Below are 13,163 nucleotides of genomic sequence, written 5' to 3' on the forward strand. Positions count from 1 at the left end.
AATAAATGCTTCAGTCTAAGTTAACAGAATTTCTTATTCAAAATGTCATTTTAGTAAACTCATATGTTCATCTAATAATTTCCCTAGTCATTCATTTAACTCATTCATTGATTCAACAAAAATATCTTTCATCACATTCAGAGACATAGCAAGATTTTGGTGATGCAAAAATAAATAATACATAAGCATTATCCTCAAGAGCTTGTATTTGGCATGGAAGCCAGATATCGAAATAACAACTGTAATATATTGAGATTAGTACTAGAATGGAGATAGGGACAAAGTGTTGTGGAAGCTCACAAGAAGGAATGATTACTTTTGCTTTCGGAAATTGGTGGAGGTTTCTAGAAAAAGTGAAAAGTGGGCTGGACTTTGAAGTAGATGTTTATAGGTGGAGAAGAGAGGAAATGTAACATAAGAAAAGGCCAAAAGTATTTAGAGGTGTTCAGAGAACGTCATATAAACCCCAAATGGCTGAAGAGTAGGTAATTAGGGATACAATATATGGGGTATCTTGTGTTTCCATACAAATTTTAGAATTAATTGTTCTAGTTCTATGAAAAATGCCATTGATGCTTTGGTAGGCTTGCACTGAATATGTAGATTGCCTTGGGAAGTATGGTCATTTTAACAGTATTAATTCTTTTACTTCATGAGCCTGGTATATCTTTCCATTTTTTTGTGTTGATTCAATGTCTTTCATCAATGTCTTATAGTTTTCAGAGTACAGGTCTTTTACATCCTTGGCTAGATTTATTACTAGGTATTTTATTCTTTTTGATGCAATTGTAAATGGGACTGTTTTCTTAACTTCTCCTTCTGATAGTTCATTAGTAACGTGTAGAAACAGAATAGATTTCTGTATATTAATTTTGCATCCTGCAACTTCCCTGAATTTATTTATTACTTCTTACACTATTTTGGTGGTGTCTTTAGGATTTTCTATATGGGTTATCATGTCATCTGCAAACAGTGACAGTTTTACTTCTTCCTTTCCAATTTGGATGCCCTTTATTTCTTATTCTTGTCTGTCTGCTGTGGCTAGGACTTCCGATACTATGTTGAATAAAAGTGGTGAGAGTGGGCATCCTTGTCTTGTTCCTGATCTTAGAGGAAATGCTTTCAGCTTTTCACCATTGAGTATGACGTTGGCTGTGTAATATAGCCTTTATTATGTTGAAGTATGTTTCCTCTATACACATTTTTTTGACAGTTGCTATCATAAATGGAATTTGCATTGTGCCAAAAGCTTTTTCTGCACCTATTGAGATGATCAGATGGTTTTTATTCTTCATTCCGTTAATATGGTGTATCACATTGATTTGCAGTTATTAAATCATCCTTGCATCCTTGGGATAAATCCCACTTGATCATGGTATATGATCCTTTTAATGTATTGTTGAATTCAGTTTGATAATATTTTGTTGAGGATTTTTGCATCTTTGTTCATCAGTGATATTTGCCTGTAATTTTCTTTTTTTCTGTTGTCTTTTTCTGGTTTTGGTGTCAGGGTGATGCTGGCCTCATGTAATGAATTTGGAAGCATTCCTTCCTCTGCAATTTTTTGGAATAGTTTGAGGATAGATGTTAACTCTCAAGTGTTTTGTAGAATTTACCTACAAATCTGTCTGGTCCTAGACTTTTGTTTGTTGGGAGTTTTTAAATTATTGATTCAATTACTTTACTGGTAATTGGTCTGTTCATATTTTATATTTACCCTATTCAGTCTTGGTAGATTGTACATTTCTCAGAATTTGTCCATTTCTTCTAGGTTGTCCATTTTATTGTCTTATAATTGTTGGTAACAATGCCATGTGATCCTTTGTATTTCTATGAGTCAGTTGTAACTTCTCTTTCATTTCTGATTTTATTTATTTGGGCCTTCTCTCTTCTTTTCTTAATGAGTTTGGCTAAAGGTTTATCAATTTTGTTTATCTTTTCAAAGAACCAACTCTTGTTTTCACTGATCTTTTCTATTAACTTTTAGATCTCTATTTCCACTCTGATCTTTATTTCTTTCCTTTTACTAATTTTAGATTTTGTTTTTCTTTTTGTAGTTCCTTTAGCTGTAAGGTTAAATTGCTTATTTGAGGATTTCCTTGTTTCCTGAGGTAGGCTTGTATCACTATAATTTATCTCTTAGAACTGCTTTTGCTGTATCTCATATATATGTATTTTTTATGGAAGTATAGTTGATTTACAATGTTGTATTAGTTTCTGGTGTACAGCAAAGTGATTCAGTTATACATATATATAAATACTCTTTTTCATATTCTTTTCCATTATTGTTTATTGCAGGATATTGAATATAGTTCCCTGTGCTCTACAGTAGGACCTTGCTGTTTATCTAATTTATATATAGTAGTTTGCATCTGCTAATCTCAAGCTCCCAATTTATCCCCCAATTCCCTTTCCCCTTTGGTAACCATAAGTTTGTTTTCCCTATATATTTTGGATCATTGTGTTTCTATTTTCATTTGTCTCCAGGTATTTTTTTATTTCCTCTTTGATTTCTTCAGTGACCCATTGGTTGTTTCATTGTGGTTTTAATTTGTATTTCACTGATGACTAATAATGCTGAACATCTTCTAATGTATTACTTTCCACCCATGTATCTTCTTAAAAATAAGGTGTCTGTTCTAGTAATTTTTATATTTTAAGTTGTGTTTTTTATTCTTATTGTTTAATTAAAATGGATTTATTTTATTGGGCTATATTATTATAAAATTCTTACTGTTGAGTTTTAAGCTGTCTTTATATATTTTGTCTAAAAGTCTTTTATCTGCAAAATGTTTTGCAATATTTTCTCCCAGTATGTGCCTTGACTTTTCATTTTTTGTAACCATGTCTTTTAAGGAGCAGGCATTTTAAATTCTATTGAATTCCAGTCTATCAATTTTTTCTTTTAAGGTTCATTCTTTTTAAGGTCCTATCTATCTTTTTGTTTGCCTACTCCATGGTCACAAAGATTTGTGCCTATATTTTCTTCTAGATGTTTTATAGTTTCAGCTTTTACATTTAGGTCCATTACCCATCATACATAATTTTAACATATGGTGTGGAATATGAGTCATGGTTCGATTTTTTCCATGTGGGTATCAAGCTGTACCAACATCATTGATTGAAAATACCATCATTGGGACTTCCCTGGTGGCGCAGTGGTTAAGAATCCACCTGCCAATGCAGGGGACATGGGTTTGATCCCTGCTCCAGGAGGATCCCACATGCTGCGGAGCATCTAAGCCCATGCGCCATAACTACTGAAGCCCGCGCACCTAGAGCCCATGAGCCACAACTTCTGAGCCCACACGCTGCAACTACTGAAGCCTGCGCTCTCTAGCGCCCACATGCCACAACTACTGAGCTCGTGCACCACAACTACTGAAGTCCACGCGCCTAGAGCCTGTGCTCCACAACACGAGAAGCCACCGCACTGAGAAGCCCACACACCTCAACGAAGAGTAGCCCCTGCTCGCCACAACTAGAGAAAGCCTGCATGCAGCAACAAAGACCCAACACAGCCAAAAACAAAAAAAAGAAAAAAAGAAAATACCGTCTTTTCCCCATTCAATTATCTTGGCATCTTTATTGAAATTCAATTGACTCTATATTTGTGGGTCTATTTCTGGATTTTTTATTCTTTTCCATTGATTTATAGATCTATTCTTATGCCAATACCATAATCTTGATTTCTGTAGTTTTACAGTAAGTTTCAAAATTAGGTATTAATTATAAGTTCTCTACTTTTTTCTTCTTTTTCAAAATTATTTTGAATACTCTATGTTTTCTGTATTTCCATGTACATTTCAAAATCAATTTCTATAAAGAAGCCAGCTGGGATTTTGATTAGGATTGAATTGAATTTCTTTTTTTTTTTGGCTGCACTGCACGGCATGCAGAATCTTAGTTACCCACCCAGGGATCGAAGCCTTGCACCCTGCAGTGGAAGTGTGGAGTCCTAACCACTGGACTGCCAGGGAAGTCCCGGTCATTTATTCACTTTTAACATTATTAATATAGTTGTATTTCTGTCTGCTATTTTACTTTTTGTTTTCTATATGTCTCATGTCTTTTTTGTTCTTCTATTCTTCCTCTTTTACTGCTTTCTTTTACATTAAATGAATATTTTCTAATGAAGCAATTACATTTCTTTAATGATTTTTTTCAATTTTTAAAGTTTTTTTTAGTGTTTATTCTAGGGCTTATGAGAGAAGCCTAATTTAAATAACTTCATCCCCCAAATTATTAAATAAAGGACAAGCATTTTCAATTTAAAAAAAAAAAATAAATAAATAAATAAATAAATAACTTCAGATTTATGCTAGCTTAATTCCAGTGAGATATAGAAACATTATTCCTATATAGCTCTATACCCTTTCCCCCTTTTTGTGGTATTATTGTTATACATATTACATATATCAATGTTACAAACCCAACAATACATTGTTATAATTATTACTTTACCATCTGTAGTCATTTCCTTAGCCCAGTACAGCTTTGCCTCCACCTTTCTTCTTTGTACTCTTACATTTATGTTTAAAATATATTTACATTTCTGTATGTTAGATGCCCAACAATACATTATTATACATGTTATTTTATACATTATATATAATATAGATATATATGATGTGTATTATACATATTATTTTATACAACTCTTTTTAATATTGGTTAAGAGAAAGAGGGAGAAAAATATGTAGTTACACTATCTTTTATAATTACACAATTTGTTTTACTGGTACTCTTTGTTTTTCCTTATGGATTTGAATCACCATCTGGGGTTACTTGCTTTCAACCTGAGGAAGTCCCATTAGTATTTCTTATAGGACAGGTCTGCTTAAAAAATTCTCTCAGTTTTTGTATATCTGGAAATATCTTTATTTTATCTTCATTTTTGAAAGATAGCTTTTCTGGATTTAGAATTCTTGGTTGACAGTTTTTAACTCTTGCTGATTCAAGATTTTCTCCTTGTCGTTGGCTTTCTGTATTTTTACTATCATTTGTCTGTTTCTGAATCTCTTTGCATTTATCTTAAAGTGCTTTGAACTACTGGATGTGTAGATTGGTGTTTTTCAATCAGTTTGGGAATCTTTCAGCTATTGTGGTCTTGAATATTTTTTGTGCTTCTTTCTCTCTCTCTTGTGCTTCCTTCTGATACTCTCATTACACATGCATTGGTCCACTTAATCATGTCCCATATTTAACAGAGGCTCTGTTTTTTTCTTCATTTTTTTTTCCATTTGTTCTTTGGATTGCATAAATTCTATCAATCTACCTTCAAGTTTGTTAATTCTTTCTTCTGTCAGTTCAAATCTACTGTTGAGCCACTCTAGAGAATTTTCCATTTCAGTTATTGTACTTTTCAACTCCAAAATTTCCATTTAGTTCTTTTTTTTTTTTTTTGTAATTTCTGAACCTTTCATCTATCTGATGAGACATGGTCATTGTACCTTGCTTTACTTCTTTAAGCATGATTTCCTTTAATTCTTTGAATGTATTTGTAATGGCAACTTTCAAGTTTTTTTCTGTTAAATTCGATTGTTTTTGGTTGTGCTGACAGGCAGTTTCTGTTGCCTGCATTTTTTAAAACCAGTGTATGGGTCCTACTTTCTTGTTTCTTTGTATGTCTCATAATTTCCTGTTGGAATCTGAACATTTTAGATAATATATTGTAGCAACTCTAGGCCCTGTTCCCCCTTCCAGTTTGTTATTTTTATTTGCTTGTTTATTTGTTTAGTGACTGGGTAGATTATTTTAGTGAAGCCTGTGTCTCTCCCTCACCCTCTGAAGTGTTAAGCCTTTGATGTTGCTCCTCCAGGAGCCACAGCTTTTGGTGTGCCCAAAGTCATCCTGGGAGGCCGTGCTTTCAAATGGCTTTCTTCTCTCTTTCTCTGGCCACACATAGCTGTTAGTTTTCACTTTTTGTTGGCTAATTGCTGTATTGTTTTCAACAATGCCATGGAGGTATAAATTGCTCTACTGATTAATCAAATTCAGACTCCCTTGAAAGAGCAGTTCCCAGGGTCAGTGTTGGATAGTTATTCTACCCTAGGAGGGCTTCTACCAGCAGTCTCCTTCCCTGGCTCTCTCCCTCAAACTAGCCAGTCTGTGATTTAGCCCAAATCTTCACCAAATTCCTGAATCTTCCTCACAGTTGCTCCCTACCACAACCTCCAATGTTTTTGAGGGCACACTTAGGCTTGAACTTTTCCATGCTCTATTGCAAATGAAGTCAATTCCTTTGGGAAAAGATTAGGAGGTATCTATTTTACCTCTGACCTGCTTCCCCTTCACTTCCAGGCAAAATCTCTGAGCCAAGGCCCTGGAGCTGGGAATGGGGATAGTGACATGCTTCTCTCAGTGACAACCCCACTGAAGGGGTTGAACCCTCAGTGGAGTGGAGAGCAGTAACCTGAGGTTTTCCTGTCTTTCTTCTGATATGGAAGCACCACCTTACCAGCCAGGGAAAGTGTGATTGGTGTCTCAGTATTCTCAGTGGTACCATGACCAAGGTAGACCTTCCCTTCCTTGAGTGGTATCTGGGTGGAACAAGAGAGTCCCCACCTTCTAATTGTACTCACCAAGAACGTAGCTTTATCAACAGCTGTTTAAGCCCTCCAGCTGGAACCTGTGTGGAAAGATAGCCCTGTGTTCTTGAGCACACTAATCTGGAGTGGAGTTTCAACCTTGCTGAGCTGGGAATACGGAGGGAGGGAGCAATCCAGGTTCAAATACCACAGATTCTCACTTTTCTTACCAAATATTCATAGATTTTCGTGAATAGATGTTTCTTCATTTTCTGTATACTCTTATGACCATTTTCAGAGGCTTTAAATTAAATGCTTGTTTTTAAAATAATTTTCACCAGTTTCACTGGGGAGCAGGTCCACAGAGCTCCTCATGTCGTCATGCTGGAAGTGTTTTCTGAGTTTCTTTCTGTAATTTTTAAAATCTGGCTTCTTTTAAGATTTTCTCTTTTTCATTGCTTCTCAGCTAGTTGATTGTGAAGTGCTTTTATATTGTTTCTTTTGTATTTTGTTTGAGAAGAAATACTGTTGACATTCTTAGGTCTGTTTAGCTCTTATCAAACTTGGAAAATATTCAGACATTATTACTTAAATTATTTTTGTTTGCCTCCTTCCCCCAATTCTGGAATTCCAATTTCATGTGTATTAGACTGTTTGATATTATTCCAGAGGTTACTGAAGTTCTGTTCGGAGTTTTCAGTTTCTTCTCTCTATGCTTCATTTTGGATAGTTCGTTTGCATCATTTTAAGTACACTAAGGGCTTCCCTGGTGGTGCAGTGGTTAAGAATCCACCTGCCAATGCAGGGGACACCGGTTCAAGCCCTGGTCCAGGAAGATCCCACATGCCGTGGAGCAACTCAGCCCGTGTGCCATAACTACTCAGCCTGTGCTCTAGAGCCTGCGAGCCACAACTACTGAGCCCTCGAGCCACAACTACTGAAGCCTGCGTGCCTAGAGCCCGTGTTCCGCAACAAGAGAAGCCACTACAATGAGAAGGCCACGCACTGCAACGAAAAGTAGCCCCTGCTCGCCACAACTAGAGAAAGACCGTGCACAGCATTGAAGACCAACGCAGCCAAAAATAATAAATAAAAATAAATAAATAAATAAAATATTAAATACGTTTATCCTTTCTTCTCTGGTGTTAAACTGCTGTTACTCATATTAAGTAACATTTTCGTTTCAGATATTGTATTTTCCCAATTTTTTTGTAAATATTATTTTTGCTTTATTATGTTCATATTTTATTTTACATTCTTGAACATAATAGAGCATATTTCTAATAGGTTACAGGGAGGCTGGTCTGTATCATTTCAGTCCATCATACAGTGCTTTTCCATTTTCCCCCAACATTTTTGTGTTCTATAAGTCTTGTACTTGTTTCATAAAATATAATTGCTAAGTTCTATTTTTTGAAGATGTTATAAATGGAATTGTTTTCTTAATTTCATTTTTGTATTGTTGATTGCTAATGTCTAGAAATACAATTGATTTTTGTATATTGGTCTTATATCCTGCAAACTTGTTGAACTTTATTAATCTTCATAGTTTTATCTGTATGTGTGTATATTGTTTAGGGCTTTCTATATATGTCATTTGGAAGTAGAGATTGTCTTATTTCTTCCTTTTTAATATGGATGCCTCTTATTTATTTTTTTTGCTTAATTTCCCTGGCTAGTACCCCTGGTATAATGTTGAGTAGAAGTAGTGAGAGTAGATACCCTTTTTGTTCTTGATCTTAGAGGGAAAACATTATTTTTTAAACCATTAAATATAATATTAGTTGTAGATTTTTCCTAGATACTCTTTATCAAGTTGAGGACGTTGGCTACTATTCCTGGTTTGTTAAGTGTTATTACCACAAAAGAGTGATAGATTTTGTTAAATGCTTTTTTTAAAATTTAATTTTATTTATTTTTTTATACAGCAGGTTGTTATTAATCATTCATTTTATACACATCAGTGTACACATGTCAATCCCAATCTCCCAATTCATCACACCACCCCCACCACCCCTGGCCGCTTTCTCCCCTTGATGTCCATACGTTTGTTCTCTACTTTTGTGCCTCAATTTCTGCACACCAGTTCATCTGTACCATTTTTCTAGGTTCCACATACATGCGTTAATATACGATACTTGTTTTTCTCTTTCTGACTTACTTCACTCTGTATGACAGTCTCTAGGTCCATCCATGTCTCTACAAATGACCTAATTTCATTCCTTTTTATGGCTAAGTAATATTCCATTGTATATATGTACCACATCTTCTTTATCCATTCATCTGTCGATGGGCATTTAGGTTGCTTCCATGACCTGGCTATTGTAAATAGTGCTGCAATGAACATTGGGATGCATGTGTCTTTTTGAATTATGGTTTTCTCAGGGTATATGCCCAGTAGTGGGATTGCTGGGTCATATGGTAATTCTATTTTTAGTTTTTTAAGGAACCTCCATACTGTTCTCCATAGTAGCTATATCAATTTACATTCCCACCAACAGTGTAAGAGGGTTCCCTTTTCTCCACACCCTCTCCAGCATTTGTTGTTTGTAGATTTTCTGATGATGCCCATTCTAACTGGTGTGAGGTGATACCTCATTGTAGTTTTGATTTGCATTTCTCTAATAATTAGTGATGTTGAGCAGCTTGTCATGTGCCTCTTGGCCATCTGTATGTCTTCTTTGGAGAAATGTCTATTTAGGTCTTCTGCCCATTTTTTGATTGGGTTGTTTGTTTTCTTAATATTGAGCTGCATGAGCTGTTTATATATTTTGGAGATTAATCCTTTGTCCGTTGATTCATTTGCAAATATTTTCTCCCATTCTGAGGGTTGTCTTTTCGTCTTGTTTATGGTTTCCTTTGCTGTGCAAAAGCTTTGAAGTTTCATTAGGTCCCATTTGTTTATTTTTGTTTTTATTTCCATTACTCTAGGAGGTGGATCAAAAAAGATCTTGCTGTGATTTATGTCAAAGAGTGTTCTTCCTATGTTTTCCTCTAAGAGTTTTATACTGTCCAGTCTTACATTTAGGTCTCTAATCCATTTTGAGTTTATTTTTGTGTATGGTGTAAGGGAGTGTTCTAATTTCATTCTTTTACATGTAGCTGTCCAGTTTTCCCAGCACCACTTATTGAAGAGACTGTCTTTTCTCCATTGTATATCCTTGCCTCCTTTGCCATAGATTAGTTGACAATAGGTGCGTAGGTTTATCTCTGGGCTTTCTATCCTGTTCCATTGATCTATATTTCTGTTTTTGTGCCAGTACCATATTGTCTTGATCACTGTAGCTTTGTAGTATAGTCTGAAGTCAGTGAATCTGATTCCTCCAGCTCCGTTTTTTTCCCTCAAGACTGCTTTGGCTATTCGGGGTCTTTTGTGTCTCCACACAACTTTTAAGATTTTTTGTTCTAGTTCTGTAAAAAATGCCATTGGTAATTTGATAGGGATTGCATTGAATCTGTAGATTGGTTTGGGTAGTATAGTCATTTTCACAATATTGATTCTTCCAATCCAGGAACATGGTATATCTCTCCATCTGTTGGTATCATCTTTAATTCCTTTCATCAGTGTCTTATAGTTTTCTGCATGCATGTCCTTTGTCTCCCTAGGTAGGTTTATTCCTAGGTATTTTATTCTTTTTGTTGCAATGGTAAATGGGAGTGTTTCCTTAATTTCTCTTTCAGATTTTTCATTATTAGTGTATAGGAATGCAAGAGATTTCTGTGCATTAATTTTGTATCCTGCAACTTTACCAAATTCATTGATTAGCTCTAGTAGTTTTCTGGTGGCATCTTTAGGATTCTCTATGTATAGTATCATGTCATCTGCAAACAGTGACAGTTTTAATTCTTCTTTTCTAATTTGTATTCCTTTTATTTCTTTTTCTTCTCTGATTGCCGTGGCTGGGACTTACAAAACTATGTTGAATAATAGCCATGAGAGTGGACATCCTTGTCTTGTTCCTGATCTTAGAGGAAATGCTTTCAGTTTTTCACCATTGAGAATGATGTTTGTTGTGTGTTTGTCATATATGGGCTTTATTATGTTGAGGTAGGTTCCCTCTGTGCCCACTTTCTGGAGCATTTTTATCATAAATGGGTGTTGAATTTTGTCAGAAGCTTTTTCTGCATCTATTGAGATGATCAGATGGTTTTTATTCTTCAATTTGTTAATATGGTGTATCACATTGATTGATTTGCATATATTGAAGAATCCTTGCATCCCTGAGATAAACCCCACTTGATCATGGTGTATGATCCTTTTAATGTGTTGCTGGATTCTGTTTGCTAGTGTTTTGTTCAGGATTTTTGCATCTATATTCATCAGTGATATTGGTGTGTAATTTTCTTTTTTTGTAGTATCTTTGTCTGGTTTTGGTATCAGGGTGATGGTGGCCTCATAGAATGAGTTCGGGGTGTTCCTTCCTCTGAAGTTTTTTGGAAGAGTTTGAGAAGGATGGGTGTTAGCTCTTCTCTAAATGTTCAATAGAATTCACCTGTGAAGCCATCTGGTCCTGGACTTTTGTTTGTTGGAAGATTATCAATCACAATTTCAATTTCATTACTTGTGATTGATCTGTTCATATTTTCTATTTCTTCCTGGTTCAGTATTGGAGGGTTATACCTTTCTAGGAATTTGTCCATTTCTTCCAGGTTGTCCATTTTATTGGCATAGAGTTACTTGTAGTAGTCTCTTAGGATGCTTTGTACTTCTGCGGTGTCTGTTGTAACTTCTCCTTTTTCATTTCTAATTTTATTGATTTGAGTCCTCTCCCTCTTTTTCTTGATGAGTCTGGCTAAAGGTTTATCAATTTTGTTTATCTTCTCAAAGAACCAGCTTTTAGTTTTATTGATATTTGCTATTGTTTTCTTTGTTTCTATTTCATTTATTTCTGCTCTGATCTTCATGATTTCTTTCCTTCTGCTAACTTTGGGTTTTGTTTGGTCTTCTTTCTGTAGTTCCTTTAGGTGTAAGGTTACATTGCTTATTTGAGATTTTTCTTGTTTCTTGAGGTAGGCTTGTATAGCTATAAACTTCCCTCTTAGAACTGCTTTTGCTGCATCCCATAGGTTTTGGATCGTCGTGTTTTCATTGTCATTTGTCTCTAGGTATTTTTTGATTTCCTCTTTGATATCTTCAGTGATCTCTTGCTTATTTAGTAACGTATTGTTTAACCTCCACGTGTTTGTGTTTTTTACGTTTTTTCCCCTGCAATTGATTTCTAATCTCATAGCGTTGTGGTCTGAAAAGATGCTTGATATGATTTCAGTTTTCTTAAATTTACCAAGGCTTGATCTGTGACCCAAGATGTGATCTATCCTGGGAATGATCCATGTGCAGAGAAGAAAGTGTAATCTGCTGTTTTTGGATGGAATGTCCTATAAGTATCAATTAAATCTATCTGGTCTATTGTGTCATGTAAAGCTTGTGTTTCCTTATTAATTTTCTGTCTGGATGATCTGTCCATTGGTGTAAGTGAGGTGTTAAAATCCCCCACTCTTATCATGTTACTGTCAATTTCCTCTTTTATAGCTGTTAGCATTTGCCTTATGTATTGAGGTGCTCCTATGTTTGGTGCATATATATTTATAATTGCTATGTCTTCTTCTTTGATTGTTCCCTTGATCATTATGTAGTGTCCTTCCTTGTCTCTTGTAACATTCTTTATTTTAAAGTCTATTTTATCTGATATGAGTATTGCTACTCCAGCTTTCTTTTGATTTCCATTTGCATGGAATATCTTTTTCCATCCCCTCACTTTCAGTCTGTATGTGTCCCTAGGTCTGAAGTGGGTCTCTTGTAGACAGCATTTATATGGGTCTTCTTTTTGTTTCCATTCAGCAAGCCTGTGTCTTTTGGTTGGAGCATTTAATCCATTCACATTTAAGGTAATTATCTATATGTATGTTCCTATTACCATTTTCTTAATTGTTTTGGGTTTGTTTTTGTAGGTCCTTTCCTTCTCTTGTGTTTCCCACTTAGAGAAGTTCCTTTAGCATTTGTTGTAGAGCTGGTTTGGTGGTGCTGAATTCTCTTAGCTTTTGCTTGTCTGTAAAGCTTTTGATTTCTCTGTTGAATCTGAGTGAGATCCTTGCTGGGTAGAATAATCTTGGTTGTAGGTTCTTCCCTTTTATCACTTTAAATATGTCATGCAACTCCCTTCTGGCTTGTAGAATTGCTGCTGAGAAATCAGCTGTTAACCTTATGGGAGTTCCCTTGTATGTTATTTGTCGTTTTTCCCTTGCTGCTTTCAATGATTTTTCTTTGTCTTTAATTTTTGCCAATTTGATTACTATGTGTCTCGGCATGTTTCTCTTTGGGTTTATCCTGTTTGGGACTCTCTGCCCTTCCTGGACTTGGGTGGCTAGTTCCTTTCCCATGTTAGGGAAGTTTTTGACTATAATCTCTTCAAATCTTTTCTGGGGTCCTTTCTCTCTGTCTTCTCCTTCTGGGACCCCTATAATGCGAATGTTGTTGCATTTAATGTTGTCCCAGAGGTCTCTTAGGCTGTCTTCATTTCTTTTCATTCTTTTTTCTTTATTCTGTTCCGCAGCAGTGAATTCCACCATTCTGTCTTCCAGGTCACTTATCCATTCTTCTGCCTCAGTTATTCTGCTATTGATTCCTTCTAGTGT

General features: G+C 35.3%; 1 protein-coding gene across 1 annotated transcript in view; it reads left to right on the forward strand.

Moving 5' to 3' along the window:
- Nucleotides 1-13,163, forward strand: part of DNAH12 (dynein axonemal heavy chain 12) — a 246,848-nt gene that overhangs the window by 48,011 nt on the left and 185,674 nt on the right. The window lies entirely within an intron of this gene.

This window comes from Balaenoptera acutorostrata, chromosome 10, assembly GCF_949987535.1.
Source record: "Balaenoptera acutorostrata chromosome 10, mBalAcu1.1, whole genome shotgun sequence".
Lineage (NCBI taxonomy): Eukaryota > Metazoa > Chordata > Mammalia > Artiodactyla > Balaenopteridae > Balaenoptera > Balaenoptera acutorostrata.